Genomic DNA, 18,864 nt, shown 5'->3' with positions numbered 1-18,864 from the left:
GATTTCTGAGTTTGAGGCTAGCCTGGTCTACAAAGTGAGTTCCAGGACAGCCAGGGCTACACAAAGAAACCCTGTCTCGAAAAACCAAAAAAAAAAAAAAAAAAAAAAAAAAAAAAAAAAAAAAAGTTCAAACACAAAAAATGTCCTACTATATCGAATTAAAAAAAAAATGTCCTACTGGGGACATTTCACATTCAAGACACAGGAAGGCTTACCAAAATAAGAAAATATGTAATATTGGAGACTGACGATGAATAGGAATTCAAGAGACGTTAGCAATCATGATTGTTCATTGACCAACAAGAGTTTAAGAGCTGAGTTGGGGTATGCACTCACTAATAAGTAGATACTAACCTAGAAAACTGGAATACCCAAAACATAATCCACACATCAAATGAGGTACAAGAAGAACGGAGGAGTGGCCCCTTGTTCTGGAAAGACTCAGTGAAGCAGTATTTGGCAAAACCAGAACGGGGAAATGGGAAGGGGTGGGTGGGAAGACAGGGGGAGAGAAGGGGGCTTATGGGACTTTCGGGGAGTGGGGGGCTAGAAAAGGGGAAATCATTTGAAATGTAAATAAAAAGTATATTGAATTAAAAAAAAGTTAAAAAAAAAAAAAAGAAGAGGGCAAAAGAAAAAAAGAAACCTACAAAAAAAAAAGAGCTGAGTTGGGGACCCTCGTTCAATTGCCTGTGGCTTGCTTGGGCCCCTGATCCATGCATCTTTTACTTAACCCCCTAAATCCAAAATTGAATTTTGAAATGCACCACAGTCTTAACACTAATTCTCCTTTCCAAAAAAAAATGACATAAAAAATACAATTAGAAAGAAAATAGTCATAAGAGGGAGATAAAGGGAGGGTACTGGGTGGGAGAGAGGATGGGGAGGGAAATGGGGGGATGCCAGATCAGGTGGGGGGGGACAAGAGGGATGGCCAGATGGCCATGAGAATGAATGAAAATCTTCAACTGATGGGGGTGGGAAGGTGAGGGGCATCTCCAGGAAGAGACAGAGACCTGCGATAAGGGAGGCACCCAAGAATTGATGGGGGTGTCCTTAGATGTGACTCACAGCACTGGGGATGTGGAACCTTGAAGAGGCCACATCCTGTAGCTAGGCAGGAAACCCAGTGGAGAGATAGGGATACCAACCCACCCATGAAACTCAACCCCAAATATATCCTGTCTGCAAGAAATGCAGGGTCAAAGGATGGAGCAGAGACTGAGGGAATAGCCAGCCAATGTGAGGCCCATTTCATGGACAAGCACCAATCCCTGACACGATTAATGATGCTTTGTTATGCTTGCAGACAGAAGTCTAGCATGGCTGTCCTCTGAGAGGCTCCACCCAGCAGTTGACTCAGACAGACGCAGACACCCACAGCCAAACAGTGGATGGAGCTTGGGGACTCTTAGGGAAGAATAGGAGGACGGATTGCAGCCCTAAGGGAACAGGAACTCCACAGGAAGACCAACAGAATCAACCTGGGTCCTTGCGGCTCTCAGACTGAACCACCAACCAAAGAACATACATGGGCTGGACTTAAGCCTCCCTGCAAATATGTAACAGATGTGCAGCTTGGTCTTCATGTGAGTCCTGAACAAATGGGGGGGGGGGCAGCTATCCCAAAAGCTGCTGCCTGTACGTGGGATATGTTCTTCTAGCTAGGCTGCATTGTCCCGACTCAGTAGAAGAAAGAGACTTGCGGTGCCACAGTGGAGGGAAACCCAGGGGGCTTCCCACCCTGCTTAGAGGAGAAGGGGAGCAGGATGGGCAGGATTGTGGGAAGGGGTGACCAGGAGGGGGGCAGTGAGCGGGATATAAAGTGAAGAAGTAGAGGGGGTGTGCAGCGTGGTCTACAAAGCGAGTCCAGGACAGCCAGGCTGGTTACACTGAGAAACCCTGTCTTGAAAAACAAAACAAAAGAAAAGAAAAAAAGTCAAATTGGAGGCAAGGGAGCAGCTCAGCAGTGAAAACATTGGCTAACCAGGATGACTGGGGTTCAGATTCCCCAGAACCCATGTGACTGCCAAATGAGCACGAAGACAGGCCTGTAAGTCTGACCTCAGAAGGTGGAGACAGAATCACCGATAAGGAATATTTGATCTGGACTGGAGAGATGGCTCAGTGATTGAGAGCACTGACTGCTCTTCTGAAGGTCCTGAGTTCAAATCCCAGCAACCACATGGTGGCTCACAACCATCCGTAATGAGGTCTTACTCCCTCTTCTGGATTATTATTTTATAATAAATAATCTTTTTTTTTTTAAGAAATGCGTGTGTTAAAAAAAAAAATACTTAGCCGGGCATGGAAATGCATGCCTGTAATCCCAGCACTTGGGAGGCAGAGGCAGGCAGATTTCTGAGTTTGAGGCTAGCCTGGTCTACAGAATGAGTTCCAGGACAGCCAGGGCTATACAGAGAAACCCTGTCTTAGAAAAACCAAATCCAAAAAACAAAAAAAAAAAAACAAAAAACAAAAAAACAAACAAACAAACAAAAAACCTTGATCTAAGTATAGATACAGGAAAGAGAGGAGAGGGAGTGGTATTTCAGGAATTAAGCCTTTTTCTTTAGGTAATATATGTATCAAAATAGAGATTATATATAGACAGAGCAGCCAATAAGATGGCTCAGTAGGTAGCCGTGCTAGCCACCAAGTCCAGCAACCTGAGTTTGCACCTAGGATTCACGTGGTGAATGGAGAAAAGCAACTCCCACTTTTCACTAAAGAAATCATTCTGTTTTTTATTTTAAACGTCATTTATTTCTACATACACAGATAGAGGCAGCCCAGAGCTAGTGTCTCTCAGCAGCTGGTACAGACAGACTCCTAGAAAGAGGAGGATGAGGAACGTCAGAAGAAGGTGTCTTAGGGCTCGAGGACAGAAGGCAGAAGGCAGGGGGAGGGCAGAATCTCGTGGCTACACGAGGCACTCAGCCAGCTGCCACATCCTGAGGAATCAGACTTGGCAGATGCCGGTGACGGTGACAGCAGCGTCCCCCCCACCCACGTGAAAGTGCGTGTGGCTCACCCTTCCTGCACTCCCCCAACTCGCCTTGGGTTGTTTTAAATTATATTTTACAAGTCAACCTTTTCTTCACTTCAGAATTATTCTACACAGGCCCTGCTCCCTTCCAAGAGACAAAAGAGCATCCAAAACACAGACTATAGAGTCAGCCAGCCCAGCCCTCTCGTTGCGGTGGACAGTGTGCTAGCCCTGGGTGTGCCTCAGTTGTCTCATCTGCAAAATGGGTGTGCTGACACAGTCTGTGATGGTGCGCACAGGGAAGAGTGAGTTGACACTTTCTGTGTGGTAAGATCTATCCATGTGGTTATCTGACTTGAAGTAGGTTTTACAGAAGCACCCGCTGTGATTTACTGGGTCTACTTTATAGTCTCTGCTTAGTGTTACAGGCCTGAGAAAAGACAAAGAGAAACAGGCAGCCCGAGCCCCACCATGGTGCTAGTCTCTGCATATTGTTTAAAGCAGTGGTATCAACCATTTTACAGAAAACATCTGTTTTAAACTGAAGCCAGATTTATGTCTCAGGAGCTTAAAAGTTGCCTGAAACAGTAGATTATACCTGAAAGTCATCAGGGGAAAGAAGACTTGGAATGAGCTGTATGATCGAGTCGGGAGCCAATACTTAAAAAGAAAATCATCTTTTCACACTTATAACCCAAACTGAGATTTCCCAGCACGTTGTTCCCAATTTACTGACCGTTACGTGTCTGCTTAATGCACAGGACTAAGTCTATCAGGTCAATAAACAAACAAACAAATGAGTCCCGTCACATGGCACTGAGATGGGGAGGCCAGAGAGGAACACTACGACAGGAGAACTGTAAGTTTGAAGCTAACCTGGCAAGATCCTATCTCAGAGAAAACAAACTCAGTTGTTGCGATCCATAATCCTAGCTCTCAGGCAGCTGAAGCAGGAAGGGTACAGCAATTTCAAACCTAGCCTGGGCTACATATGAGACCTGATATCAAAAAATTAAACAAACAAGGACAAGTCATATTTGAGAGCCCCACATACTAGGATGAAGCTAAGTGTATGTAAAGCAATACTGACAATAGTCTTCAGTCTAATGGGGAGAAATAAAATATCACATTTTTTTTCTCCTACTCAGAAGCTAGGCTGAACAGTGAGGGAGTGTGTGTGTGTGTGTGTGTGTATGTGTGTGTGTGTGTATGTGTGTGTGTATGTGTGTGTATGTGTGTGTATGTGTGTGTATGTGTGTGTATGTGTGCGTGTATGTGTGCGTATGTGTGCGTGTATGTATGTGTATGTGTGTGTATGTGTGTGTGTGTATGTGTATGTGTGTGTGTATGCATGCACATGTGCACATATGTGCTGAAAGCATACAGGAGGAAAGGGAATGACTAAAAGAGAAAAGGAGGGAGCTGGAGAGATGGCTCAGCCGTTAAGAGCACTGACTGCTCTTCCAGAGGCCCTGAGTTCAAATCCCAGCAACCACATGGTGGCTCACAGCCATCTGTAATGGAATCTGATGCCCTTTTCTGGTGTGTCTGAAAACAGCTACAGTGTGCATAAAATAAATAAATAAAATTTCAAAAATAAATAAATAGAGACGGAGGGATGAGGACAGATAATGGAAGGTACCAAGGAGGCATCTCTTCTCTGAGGAGAAGGGGAGAGGCAGGGGGGAGGGGGAGTGAGGGAGAGCCTGGGAGGAGGGAGGGGAGCTGTGACCAGGATGTAAGGGGAATTTTTAAAAAGTATTGAAAAAAAATGATAATGGAAGGTAAATAAGACCATACATATAGATTTTATATATAAAATGTCATAAGGAAACCTACTATTCATAGACTAACTAAAAAATTAAAAAAAGAAAAACAATATTCTGCAATCGGGTATACACGGCGTTAGTGCAGACACCATGACATTTAACACATTTATGGAATCAGCTTTTCTGCAACGGTGTCCTCATGTACAATGCAGGGCGCAAGCTAGGACTGTTGGTCAGACTGACTGGTGGTGCACAACCGCTAATCCCAGCACTGGGAAGGCAGAGGCCAGCAGATCTCTGTGAATTCAGGGGCAACTGGTCTCCATAGTAACCTCCAGGACAGCCAAGCCACATAGAGAGACTGGGGGGGGGGGTGGGGTGGGGGAGGCGAAGGGGGAACAAACAGAACAACAACAAACAAACAAAAGACCAGAGGAGGAGGAAGAGAGGGAGAGGGCAAGAGGGTGGGCACCCGAGACAGTAAACTAAGAAGTCAATCAGTACTCAAGTTGTTCGCCGCTTTGGGACTGGCGCCGCTTTTGTACTAGGCACCGGCCTAGGCATGCTAAATGCCTGGTCTTCTAGAGTCTCCTCACTGGGCTCTGTTTCATGTCACGTTTTTGAGAGGAGAAAGCTGAGGCCGGGGGGGGGGGGGGGGGGGACCACATAGAGCTCACTCAGAAGCACTCGGTAGCAGTGGGATCCATTTAAACGGAGCCTACGGATGACCAGTCTCGCGGAGCGCTCCTGGAAAAGCGAAGACGCAGCCACTTTTTTTCCAAAGCAGCGACTGATAAGACCTTGTCCTACAATCCCTCAGCAATCTGGCTCTGACTTTAAAAAACGTTTCCGTGAATTTTTTAGATCCAAATTCAAAGTCTAGGGTCCTTATGACGTACTGCAAGGAAGGGGCCTGCCCTGGCACACGGAGCCTCCATCTGCTCTCCTCATCCAGGCTGCCGTTTGGAACCAGATGCCACGCCCTTCAGAGGTGAATCTCTGGTCCTCAAAGCAAACACTCTGCTTGCTCATGGTGTTCACGTAACCACCCCGGCCCCCAAGGAATGCTTGCTGGTTTATAGCTGCTCTCTTGTAGGCTAGATAGGAAAATGTGGACAATAGCCCCATCTGCCTGTGGAACCGAAGAGCTCTCCAAAAACGCAGCCAACACCTGTAGAGAAGCCATTCATCTTAAATATTCAGACTCAGGCTACCCTTACTGGAACATGGCTGTAGCCTCATAAATAGCATTGTCCCTAATTAGCAGTTTTATATTTAGTTGTACCATTCCCGTATTTATAATATTCGATAGTTTATTTTGTTTTTTGGTTTGTTTGGTTTTGGTTTTTTTGGATTTGGTTTCTTCAAGACAGGGGTTTTCTGTATAGCCCTGGCTGTCCCAGAACTCACTCTGTAGACCAGGCTGGCCTCACACTCAGAAATCCGCCTGCCTCTGACTCCCAGAGTGCTGGGATTACAGGCGTGCGCCACCACCGCCCGGCTTAATTCAAGTTTAAATGAGTGAAATCTTGGTTCTGTTTTTCCTCCCTTTCTTCTTCTCCCCTTTCCCCCTCTACTTCCCCCATCTTTTATCTTTTTTTCCCCCAGTGCTAAAGATCAAGCCCAGGGCCCTGCACTAGGCAATTGGTCTATCACTGGAATACCTCCAAGATGTAATCAGTTTGAAACTATGGATCGCAGGATTTGTAACTCACCAATGAGGATGGCCCCTGATCTCACCATGTATACTTACTTCATTGACCCCACCATCATCTCAGCAGAATCAGTCCCATCAGCAAAATCAGCCTTGCTGGTGACAGTGACATCTTCACATGCCAGAGTGATTTGGACAAGGAGGTCTTGAAGAACTAAGGACGTGCCTGCTGTAGATCTCCAGCGCTAATGACCTTGGCCAATTACACCCACTACATCCTCTCTTGCTCCTCCTCGGAATGCCATACCTTTACTCCATATGTTAAACTCTTCCAACTGTCCAATCAGAGTTCTGGTTTCCTTCCAGGATCTGACCCAGAGACCAGACTGTACCAGCTTCAGTAGTCCCTAGGACCCACATCAACGCTGGTCTTGCCTATCTCTCCAGCTGACAAACCTTTCTTGTGGACTTGGCATCCACGTTGCCATGGGAAAGGACCCAGTATGAGGAGGAAGGCCCAGAATCCCCTCATCCTGCCATACTCCAGACACAGTCACCCTCTTTCAGGTCTTTGAATTTATCAAGTTCTTACCCATCTCTGGGCCTTTATAGAGTTCCTTCTTCCTAGGTCCTTTCTCGTTGCTAAATGTCACCTACTCAAAGATGACTTCCACTACTATATCGAAACAAAGTAAGACCTGGACACATACCCAGGGTTCAAATTTATTATTTTATATTTTAATTATTTCATAGTGCCACTTACCTTGTTGTGTAACTATTTGAATGGTTACTTTTTTTTTTTTTAAGTGTATTCTTGACTGCTAGTTCCTTGAGCAAAAGGAACATGTCTCAACACTCTTTGGGTGACTCTCACAGAGCATTTGCTACCGGGCAGTGGTGGTGCACGCCTTTAATCCCAGCACTTGGGAGGCAGAGGCAGGTGGATTTCTGAGTTCAAGGCCAGCCTGGTCTACAGAGTGAGTTCCAGAACAGCCAGGGCTACACAGAGAAACCCTGTCTCGAAAAAACAAAAAAAAAACAAACAAACAAAAAAAAAACCAAAGCATTTGCTATGCAGTTAGGTTATGTCTTAGACTGTTAGAAGCAATAGTTAGACTTTACTGTGAGCCAATTCCCATCGTTTACGAACTCCTAACCAGCTGTGACCATCACTGTATTTCCATCCATACTGCATACAAAACTTTGAGTATACAGCCATTTCAAGAGCTATTTAGGAATGCCAAGCACATGTCTCTTTCACAGGACAAAGATGAAAATCACCTCAACACCAAAGAACAGCATACTTTGGTTGCTATGTGTAAATATTAACTGGAATTGTGATGTTTATAATAGACTAAGCACTATGATCAATTTACTACAAACATCTCATTTACTTCTCACAATAGCTCTATAATCACAGGGTATACTGTCCTTCCTTCTCTGTTGTTGTGATAAACACCATGACTGAAACTCAACTTGAGGAGAAAAGGATCCATGTAAGTGTATAACTTCCAGGTCATGGTTCAACATTGAGGGAACTCCAACAGGAACCTAGAGATAGGGGCTGAAGCAGTGACCATGGTGGGGTGCTGCTAACTGGCTTGCTTACAATGGCTTGCTCGCCTTGCTTTCTTGTGTAACCCGGGACTATCTGCCTAGGAGTGGCACTGCCCACAGTGTGCTGGCCTCTCCCACATCCATTCTTAAGAAAATGGTCGACAGACATGCCCAGAGGACAATCTGATGGAGTCGACCCCTCAGCTGAGGTCCTCTCTTCCCAGGTGACCACAGTTTATGTCAAACACTACCTAGGGCATTGTACCGTCTCTGACAGTTAATTTTGATTATCAGCTTGATAGCAAGTCACCTAGATTAGTGACACCCTAAGATCTGTTCGTAGGAGCGTCTCCAGACACCATTAGCCCTTGAGGACACTGACCTAATATACGGATCCATCCTTCAGTAGAGTCATAATAAAATGGCATAACCAAGATGTAACAAAAGGCGGGGCAAGGACGAGCTGGAAAAAAATAGATCACTGGGAGTATGTTCTTGGGGAACATATCCTGCCCTGCCCTGTTACTGCCCTCCCCTTCCTCTGCTTCCTGTATACTATGACATGAACTACTCTTGACCGCTCTGCCATGGTGGACTGATACCCCGGAAACAGAGCTGAAATTTTCTTTTGAATTTTTTTTCCGAAAATTAATACATCAACTAAGAACACAGATTCTAGAATCATGATTTAAATGCACATGCCAAAGCAAACCCTTGCAAACTCTTCAGCCTTAACTTCCCTTTCTTCAACTAGAAAATTAGTGGGTGCAATGGGGGTCTGGAGAGGGTGATGGTGGGCATGGGGAATCGCCCTCTCAGAGACAAAAGGGAGGAGGGGTGGGGTGAAGAACTGTGGGAGGGGGGAGCCAAGAGGGGGGTCAACTTTTGGAATGTAAATAAATAAAATTAATTTTAGAAAATCATAAAAAAGAGAAAATTAGTATTATAGTGATAACCACAGGTTACAACTGTTGCCAAGTGTTAAATATGTGTTAACATTAACTGTCACCGGACACAGCTCAGAATCACCTGAAAAATAATCTCAATTGAGTAAATGGTTTTATCATGTTCTATGGGCATCTCTGTGTTGGAGCATCTTGACTGTAAATGGATGGAGAAGGCACAGCCCACTGTGATTGGCACCATCCCCTGCACAGAAGGACCTAGGCTCTATAAGGAAGCTAGCTAAGCGTGAGCTGGCGAGTTGGCCACCAAGCGGCGTTCCTCCATGGTTTGCTTGAAGATCCTGCTTGAGTCTCTGCCCTGACTTCCCTCAGTGATGGGCTGTGACCTGGAAGTGTCAGTCAAAGAAACACTCCTCCCCTCAGTTTTTTGGGGGCAGAGTGCTTTATTACAGCAACATAAACAACATGATGTAATAATGTAACTCAGTGCTTGGCACATGGAAAGCATCCCTGTGACATTAGCTACCTTGTTACAAACTGGCCTTCAAGGGCCTTCTGATGAGATTACTGCATCATACTGCCCTCCAGCACAGAGAATGAGTCACCCTGCTCAGCTTGTCCTTGAGGGGCTCAGACTCAATCTGCTATGAACTCATCCTTAGAATCCAAAAGAAGCTGGCAAATGTAGTCCTACAAATGACTGTGTTTAGTTTATGGTCCGAGCACCACCATAACATCACGTTCACACTTCCTTTTTTTGAGATAGCTATCTGTGTTCCCTGAAAGAGGCCCTGGATTTCTATAGTTCCTGAAATGTACCAAAATCCTCTGGCAAGAAGGCATGCTTTTTTTTTTTTTTTAAATTATTTTAAGTAGGCAGAGCTTCGAGAGGAAAACCCTGAGGTTAAATTCTCTGAAGCTATGACAGTGTAACTCATTTCCTGTTTTGCTCAACTGTCTAGACAGATCTCATAAGTATTAGGTTAAAAAGAGCAGGTTATGTATGAATGTGGCCACAGGAAGATTGCAGGCTTCTCCCTTCAACCAGGGACTCCCTTGAGGCAGGGTGTTTCCCCTTCACTACCACTCTTTGCACTTTTCGTTTAGCTCTATGAAGCTGTCTTTCTTTATATACATATATGGCTTGTTTTATTCATTTATTATATATATATATATATATATATATGTGTGTGTGTGTGTGTGTGTGTGTGTGTGTGTGTGTACATGTATGTTGTATGCATGTATGCATGTATATATACATATATATGTGTGTGTATATATAGTTTGGGTTTTAAGACAGGGTTTCAGACAGCCCTAGCTGTCCTGGAACTCACTCTGTAGACAACCAGGCTAACCCGCAAACTTAAGAGATCAGCCTGCATCTGCCTCCTGAGTGTTGGGACCAAAGGTATGAGCTGCCACCACCCAGCTTGAAGCTGTATTTCTCTTTTCTTTTTTTAAAAGATGTTTTTATTTATTTTATGTATACGAGTACACTGTAGTTGTCTTCGGACACACCAGAAGAGGGAAGGCACCAGATCTCATTGCAGATGGTTGTGAGCCACCATGTAGTTGCTGGGAATTGAACTCAGGGCCTTTGGAAGAGCAGTCAGTGCTCTTAACCACTGGGCCCAAGAAGCTGTATTTCAATGCAGGAATAAAAACCATCTTTTTTCCCCTAAGAATATATTTACCCCTTGATAATCTTAATGCAGTTTTCTCCCTAGGTTTTATTTGCTTTTGTTGAAGGGAGCAGAGGTTGTTTTTACTAGAGGGTCTCCTGACTTAGCTCTGTCTCTCTTGGGACGCACTAGGTAGATCAGACTGGTCTTAAACACAGAGATCCACTCCCTCTGCCTCCTCAGTGCTGGAATTAAAGGAATGTGCCACCACACTCGGCCTTTCCCTAGATTTTAAAAGTCACTTCAAAACACAGTTTATGATAGCTTTCTTAGGGAAGAATATAGAAATATTTTGGTTTATTTCACAGTCTTTAGCCCCCAAATAAGTTTGTTACTACTGAATGCATATGAACTGGATATGTTGACTTTTTACTAATGTAGTACTTCTCAATCAAGAATCTCATACTTGCATAAAATGTAATTTGACCACGTTCACCCTCAGCCCCTCCCAGACCCACCGCTACTCTGTCCTCCCATGTTTACTTACTGTTCTTGTCCTATCATCTGCTATATAAAGTATCAGATTATTGCTGTTTTGAATACACAATTTTTCTAGAAAACACATTTTTGTTGTTTTGTTTGAAAGGAGCTTCTGTTATGCAGACATGGCTGGCCTAGAACTCTCTGTGTAGATCAGGCTGGCCTCATATTCAGATCCCCCTCTTTCTGCTTCCCAAATGCTGGGATTAAAGGCATGCACGTACAACTAGGCACACACACATGCACACAGTCACACACACTTGCACATGCACACACACACACACACACACAAATGGATCTTTAAAAGAGAAGGAACTCCTTGGAGACATTGGGAGACATCTGACCACACACCAGGTTGCTGCATCAGTATTAAATTTCATGGAAATAATAAGAATACTACAATTAGGAAGGGTGTTTATAGCGTCTTTGATAAAGATGAAGTTTCATGATATCTGCAAGTTGCTTTCGGTTGTTCAGGGGGAAACTGAAAGGACTTTTACTAAGAGCAAGAGAATTCTTCCCTGCCAGGAGCAGACTATTCATCCGTCCAGAGTTCCCTTTCCTGGGCTGGATGCTCCCTCTTGTGTACCAAGAGAGCAAACTGTATATCAAAACGGGCTTCAAGGTCATGCCCCACGGTGAGACAGCAAGGCTCAGAGACTTTCAGAGACGATCGAAGTGGCACACCTACATCCGGCAGGAGACTGAAGGAGGCTCAGGAGTTATTAGCCATTCTAGGCCACAGTGAGGAGGCTCCGTTTCCAAAAAGATCCACACTTTCCTAACATACCCACTCCCAACCCTTAACTACCAATCTTGCTCCCACTTAACCTCCACCACGTGAGCATCTAAGTCCGTTTGGGGTGAAGGGAAGTCATAGCTCCAGAAACGCTGAGGTTGGGGACCTGTCCTCGCCCTGTTTAGGATGGGCGTGATCTTGCAGGCTGAGCTCTGGGATGCGTTCCTATGTTGCTTATAAGTTCAATGACCTCTTAAGCTTGTGATCTGGGAATGCAATTGGACACAGATTTGTTCCAGTGTAACTGGGTTCAAATGATATTCATTACTAACTGCTCTAGGCAAGTTACCCATGTCTATATCCTCATCTGAAAAATAGGAGTAATGATTCCTACTTCAATAAAGTTAACGTAGAGATTAACTAATCACATACAAGCTTTGGGTGGTACCTGGAACCAAGTGAGTACTCACCAGGCATCAGCTACCATTAAGGCTTCCAAGGGGGCTCTTTTAAACTGATTTTAGAAAGCTGGCCATGGGGCTGGAGCGATGGTTCAGTGGTTAAGAGCACTGACTGCTCTTCCAGAGGTCCGGAGTTCAATTCCCAGCAACCACATGGTGGCTCACAACCATCCATTATACATAAAATAAATACATCGAGAGAGAGAGAGAGAGAGAGAGAGAGAGAGAGAGAGAGAGAGAGAGAGGCTAGCCATGGTGGCACATGCCTTTAATCCTAACAATTGGAAGGCAGCAGCAGGTGGATCTCTGTGAATTTGAGGCCAGCCTGATCTACAACACAAGTTACAGAGACCTTGTCTTCAAAAACTAAATAAATTAATTAAATCAATATTAATAAATTGTTTAGAGAAATCACAGCATCCACCATGAACTAGTAAGAAACATGAAATGATAAACACAGGTGCCTATCCTTAGCGGCTATCACAGAGCTCCTACATTTCTAAGCAATAGAAATGCTGGGGTGGGGGCGGCAATCATTTGTTCTAATTTTTGGTCTGGGCCGGGGTTACTGATACAGAGCTCCTAAAGGCCTTGCAGACAGAGGTGCTGGGATCTTAGGCATCTCCTGGGGTCTCTTGGAGTGCCCCTTGTTTGAAGACCAACTCTTCTCTCTTGTTTTGGTTGGTTCAGGAGGCAGGGTCTGCTCTGTAGCCCAGGCTAACACAGTGCTTTCTGGCTTAGCCTCCTAAATGCTAGGGGAATGAGGCACGGTGCCTCACTTCTAATGCTGAGCCTTCCTTCTACAGGGCTTCTCCATCCAGGGTTCCCCAGAGGAAGATGGGCGGAAAATGGAGAAAATCCATAGCTATATAATAAAGGTTTCATTTAAAAATGCCTGCACTAGGGGGCAGTAGCGGCACACTCCTTTAATCCCAACACTCAGCAGGCAGAGTTCAAGGCCAGCCTGATCTACAAAAGGAGTTCCAGGACAGCCAGGGCTACACAGGGGGAAAAAAATCAATCTTGGGGGAATTTTTTTTTTTAAATTCCTGCATTGTTGGGTTCACAGAGCTCCTGGATGGGTGAATGTTTCTGTGCCCTGGGAGGTTGGTACAGTCATGGGGCAGGACTGAAAATTGTGGTAATCTTGTAACAACCTAGACTATTTTTTAATTCATAAAATGGTAATCCTTTTGGCTGGAGGGATGACTCATTAGTAAAGAGCACTGACTACTCTTCCAGAGTTCAATTCCAGGCAATCACATGGTGGCTCAAGACCATCTGTAATGGGATCCAATGCCCACTTCGGGTGTGTCTGAAGACAGCAGCTACGGTGTACTCAGATACATAAAATAAGTAACTAAAGCTTTTTTTTTTTTTTTTTTTTTTTTTTTTTTTTTTTTTTTGAGATAGGGTTTCTCTGTGTAGCCTTGACTGTCCTAGAACTCACTCTGTAGACCAGGCTGGCCTCGAACTCAGAAATCTGCCTGCCTCTGCCTCCCAAGTGCTGGGATTAAAGGCATGCACCACCACTGCCAGTAAATAATTCTTTAAGGGAAAAAAATGGTGATCCTTTCATGAACCCAACTTGATCCAAACCTCTGAAGTGAGCAGCACAGGACTGAACGCCCACAAATACCTCTATGGGCGTTGGGGTGGGATGGAGGGGTGGAGCCAGACCCTTCCCAATCTCAGTGATTGGCTTCCCCTGCACTGCAATTTGCATTTACCACTCATAATAATATGGTGGGTTGAGGTCAGCCTGGGCCACATGAGAGCATCTAAAACAAAACAAAACAAAACCATGCTAACACCAGGAAAACAACATCAATGTGCCATGGCTTTTTTGATCAATGAAATCTGAGCTCAAGCTATACCTGTTAAGATACTTGTATTCAGAACTCTTCACTAGCCGGTCAGCTCCATAATCAGACTCAGACAAGTTAAACGTGTTCCTAAATTCTGTGAACCAGAAAGTCATGGGGACCTCAACTTATAGCAGGCCATTCAGAAGGGGGAAGGGTATACAATAACCTACTACTTGTGACTGGCATTTGTGAGTAGCACACAGGTTATAGGCCTCAGACCTTAACCCATGGGATCTAAAACAACAGGTGCTGTCAGATATCAATTCCAAGGCCCCCAGGTAAGTCCCCTGGGTGTTGACTGACCCTGCATATCCAGAATTAAACCTATAGTAGTCAAATTAATTTCAAAACCTTGATTATGTGCTGCTGTCCTGAGAGATCTTCAGTAGCTGGCCTTGAAGAAATATTACCATGTTTTTGGCTAGAGAGGTACATCATCCGTCCTTAGAAGAGGAAAAGGAAAAAACATAGGAAATGGCTAGTCCAGGGCTGGAGAGATGGCTAAGTGGTTAGGAGTGCTGACTGATCTTCTAAAGGTCCTGAGTTCAATTTTCAGCAACCACATGGTGGTTCACAACCATCTGTAATGGGATCCGACGCCCTCTTCTGGTGTGTCTGAAGACAGCTATAGTGTACTCATACATAATAAATCTAAGAAAGAAAGAAAGAAAGAAAGAAAGAAAGAAAGAAAGAAAGAAAGAAAGAAAGAAAGAAAGAAAGAAAGAAAGAAAGAAAGAAAGAAAGAAAGAAAGAAAGAAAGAAAGAAAGAAAGAAAGAAAGAAAGAAAGAAAGAAAGAAAGAAAGAAAGAAAGAAAGAAAGAAAGAAAGAAAGAAAGGAAAGAAAGAAAGCAAAAGAAAAAAAGAAAGAGAAATGACTAGTCCAAAATCAAAGTCCTTATTTTATGAATGCGAAATGTCCACATTGCTTCAAGATTACCAGTTTTCAGTCACATTCAGTGGATCCTCGGTGTAGGTCACCCAACAGTGTTGTGCCAGCCTATAGGAACAGAGAGCAGACTCACAGAAGGTTGTCTTCAGTGTCCTGAAGAAGGTCTTCAGGAAACCAACACCAACAAGTCACACGAGATCCAGAGTGTGTGTTTTCTCAACCTGAAGTTCAGCTACTTTACCAAGACAATGTAATGATGCTTGGCTTCACAATGTACACATCAGTGACCTATTATCAGTTGCCAATAAAGTTTTATTAATAGACAAAAACAACAACCACAACCCTGAAGTATGGCGTGAAGTTCATGTGACAGTAGGGGAGGGGAGTCTGGTTCTCTATCTGGCTTACCTGGGCCTTCTGAGCCTTCACTGGATGGCTGTTCAAAGCTGGTCAGGGCAGAGAAGCATATCCCTTAGAGGCACAATGACCTCCCCAAAGCTGTCTAAAGGTCTCCTATCTTGAGGCCAAGTCAGAAGGGTCAGCACTGGTGAACAAGCAAGCTAAGAAGAGACTGAGCCAAGCCAAGCCAAGCGGAGTCTTAAGTTGATCCTAGCATTATGTAATAGCAGGCCTGCCTGGTAGTGAAAGCCTGTAATCTCAGCATGAGATAACATGGCGAATTGAGGTCAGTCTGGGCCACATGAGAGCATCTAAAGCAAAACCAAACCATGCTAACACCAGGAAAACAACATCAATGTGCCACGGCTTTTTTGATCAATGAAATCTGAGCTCAAGCTATACCTGTTAAGATACTTGTATTCAGGTTAGACACATTGTTTTCATCCCAGCACTTAGGAGGCAAGGGATCTCTGAGTCTAAGGCTAGACTGACCTACATAGGACATCCAGGGCTACATTGTGAGACCCAGTCTCAAAAAACAAAAACAAGCAAGAAAACATAATTTAAAAAAAAAAACAAAACAGAATTTATGCTCTTTAATTTTAAAAATGTATGTGTGTGTGTGTGTGTGTGTGTGTGTGTATAGCAATGTGCACTTGCCTACGTCAGCACATTTAGAGACCAGAGCTCAACATTGGCTCATTTACAGCTTACCAGTTTTTTGGGGGGTTTTTTTTGAGACAGAGTTTCTGACTGAGCCTGGAGCTAGCAGTGTCAGCCAGGCTGGTTGTTCAGCAAGTCGCTGGGATCCATCTGCTGCTACATCGGTGATGCTGGAGTTGTAGACAGGAGCTATACACCTATCTTTCACGTGGATGCTGCAGGCTTGAACTCAGGTTCCCACTAAGACATCTCTTTGAGGGCTTTGAAGAAGAGTCTCATAGACCGTTGTCAAACTTGCTGTGTAAGCAGGAATGACTCTGAATTTCCGATGCCCCTGCCTCGGCCTCCTAACTGCTGAGATTACAAGGCATATGCCGTGTAGTAGCTGAAGCTACGTGAAGTCTGATTGCAGACCGTGACGTAGAACTGAGAGGCTGGAGAGATGGTCAGCAGTTAAGAACACTCACTGCTCTTGTAGAGGACCAGAACCCTACTGGAGGCTCATAGCCGCTGTAATTCCAGTCCCAGAGGATACATACAACGGCCTCTTCTGGCCTCTATACAGCATGTATGTGGTACACAGGTGCACATGTAGGTAAAACATCCATATATAAATTTTTTTTTGCCAACTGTTTTATGTCAACAGACACTAGCTAGTTATCAGCAGAGGAAACCTCAGTTGAAAAATTGCCTAGGTCAGGCTGTGGGCAAGTCTGGAGGTCATTTCCCTGATTAAGTGATTGATAGGGGAGGGACCTCCAGCCCACCGTGTGTAGTGCCATCACTAGACTGGAGATCCTGGTTGCTCTAAGAAGGCAGGTTGAAGAAGCCATGAGGAGCGAGTCAGTAAGCAGCACCCTCCACGGCCTCTGCATCAGCTCCTGCCACCAGGCTTCTGCTGTCTGCGGGCCTGCCCTGACTGCCTTCAGTGATGAACTGTTAACATCGAAGTCTAAGTAAAACAAACCCTTTCCCTCCCACGTGTCAGGGTGTTTCGTGTCTGTTTGTTTGTTGTTTTTTGTTTTTTCGAGACAGGGTTTTTCTGTACAGCCCTGGCTGTCCTGGAACTCACTCTTGTAGACCAGGCTGGCCTGGAACTCAGAAATCCGCCTGCCTCTGCCTCCCAAGTGCTGGGATTAAAGGCATGCGCCACCACTGCCCGGCTGGTCCTGGTGTTTCATCACAGCAACAGAAGCCCTAAGACAAGAATCAACAAGAATATGGATCCCAGAACTCACCTAAAAGCTAGGCAGGTGTGGCAGCAGCCTGTAAGACCAACAATAGGGATGGGGAGGTGGAAACCCTGGGGCAAGCAGGCTAGCTAGACTAGCCAGCATTACTAAGCATTGAGCTCAACAAGAAATCCTGCTTCAGGAAGTAAGGAGGAGAGAGATCTAGGAAGACATTTGGCACCAACTTTAAGCCCCTAGACACACATGCATGTACAAACGCACGCACACACTCAAATGTATACACAGGCACACACACCAAAAATACAAATACACAAAACTGACCTTCAGGATATAAAGCATCTCTCTTCTTCTTCTCCACTCCTATGTAGTCTCCCTTGAGGCTCAAAACAAGTCTAACAGATGAGGCAGCCCAGGAAGGCTTCCCAGATTAGCAAATATCAAACAGTAATGGAAAGATCAAATTCAATTTTATTTTTTCCTTCCTCATAATCTGAGTACAGAGACAAGATCTCAGGATCTGGTCCCAAGAGTTTGAATGAAGCTCTGCACCCTGCCGGTCTTGAATGGAGAGACTCATCAATCATCCATGGTAGCAGGAAAGACGTGCGCCAGCACAGTATGACTATATTAACATTCTGCCCTTCGATTCGCTTCCAATATTATTCCAAGAAAATGCTCAAAACCTCCGGTCTCCATGGAAACCTCAGGAAAGACTACTGACTCTAAGGGAAATGTTGCTGGTACTCCTCCCTGGATAATGAGCAGTTATTATTAAAAATGAGACACCTTCCGTAGCTTCTGAGCAAGGCCACAGTCTCTGTGGACTGAGCCCATAAAAGGCAGTTCACTCTCCAACACTGGGCTAGGCCGTTAGCTTAAAGGAAAGGGAGAAACCACTGTGTGTGTGAGCACCTCGTCTCAGTCTGGACACAAGACAAGAGACTTTACATCCATGTTTTCAACCAGGGGCTGGAACTAGATGCTCACCAAGAATGGCAAAATCAAAGCAATTCCTTGTGTTCTTTGCTGCATGCGCAAAAGTTATTTGTAACATACTTTCCAGACCAAAAGGGAGAATAAACTCCTGTCTGGAAAAGGACGGCATAAATCTGAAGAAAGAGATGGACCTGAGTTGTCACTGTTTGACATAAGACATCTCCCACAGGCTGGTGTGTGCATGCTCACGCCGCAGCTCTGCTGAACTGAGAAGCTATGGAACCATTAGGAGTGCCCAGGCGACTGAAGTAGGCTGCCAGGGACAGGGCTTTGAAGGTTATATGCAGACCCTGGTTCCTTCCATGCCTTGGTGCATTCTGTCTCCTCAGCCATCATTGCTTCTTTGCCAGGATGCACCGAAACCACAAGCCAAAAAAGCCCTCCATCCCTTTACTGTCAAGTAGCTTAGTCACAGTGATGCAAAAGTAACAGGGAGATGATATTCAAATGCAAGAACCCAGAAGCACTTCACTATCATTAGCCAGAGACCCAGTGGAATGGGGGCTTGGCATTCTGGACCTCGGGAGGTAGGCTGGGCCACGTGGTGAGTTCTGTGCCAGCATGAACTCCAGAGTAGGACTTTGACTCAAAAGCAAAACAAAACAAAGCAACCAGACCTC

This window comes from Apodemus sylvaticus, chromosome 17, assembly GCF_947179515.1.
Source record: "Apodemus sylvaticus chromosome 17, mApoSyl1.1, whole genome shotgun sequence".
Taxonomy (NCBI): domain Eukaryota; kingdom Metazoa; phylum Chordata; class Mammalia; order Rodentia; family Muridae; genus Apodemus; species Apodemus sylvaticus.
This window is presented reverse-complemented; position numbering follows the sequence as displayed.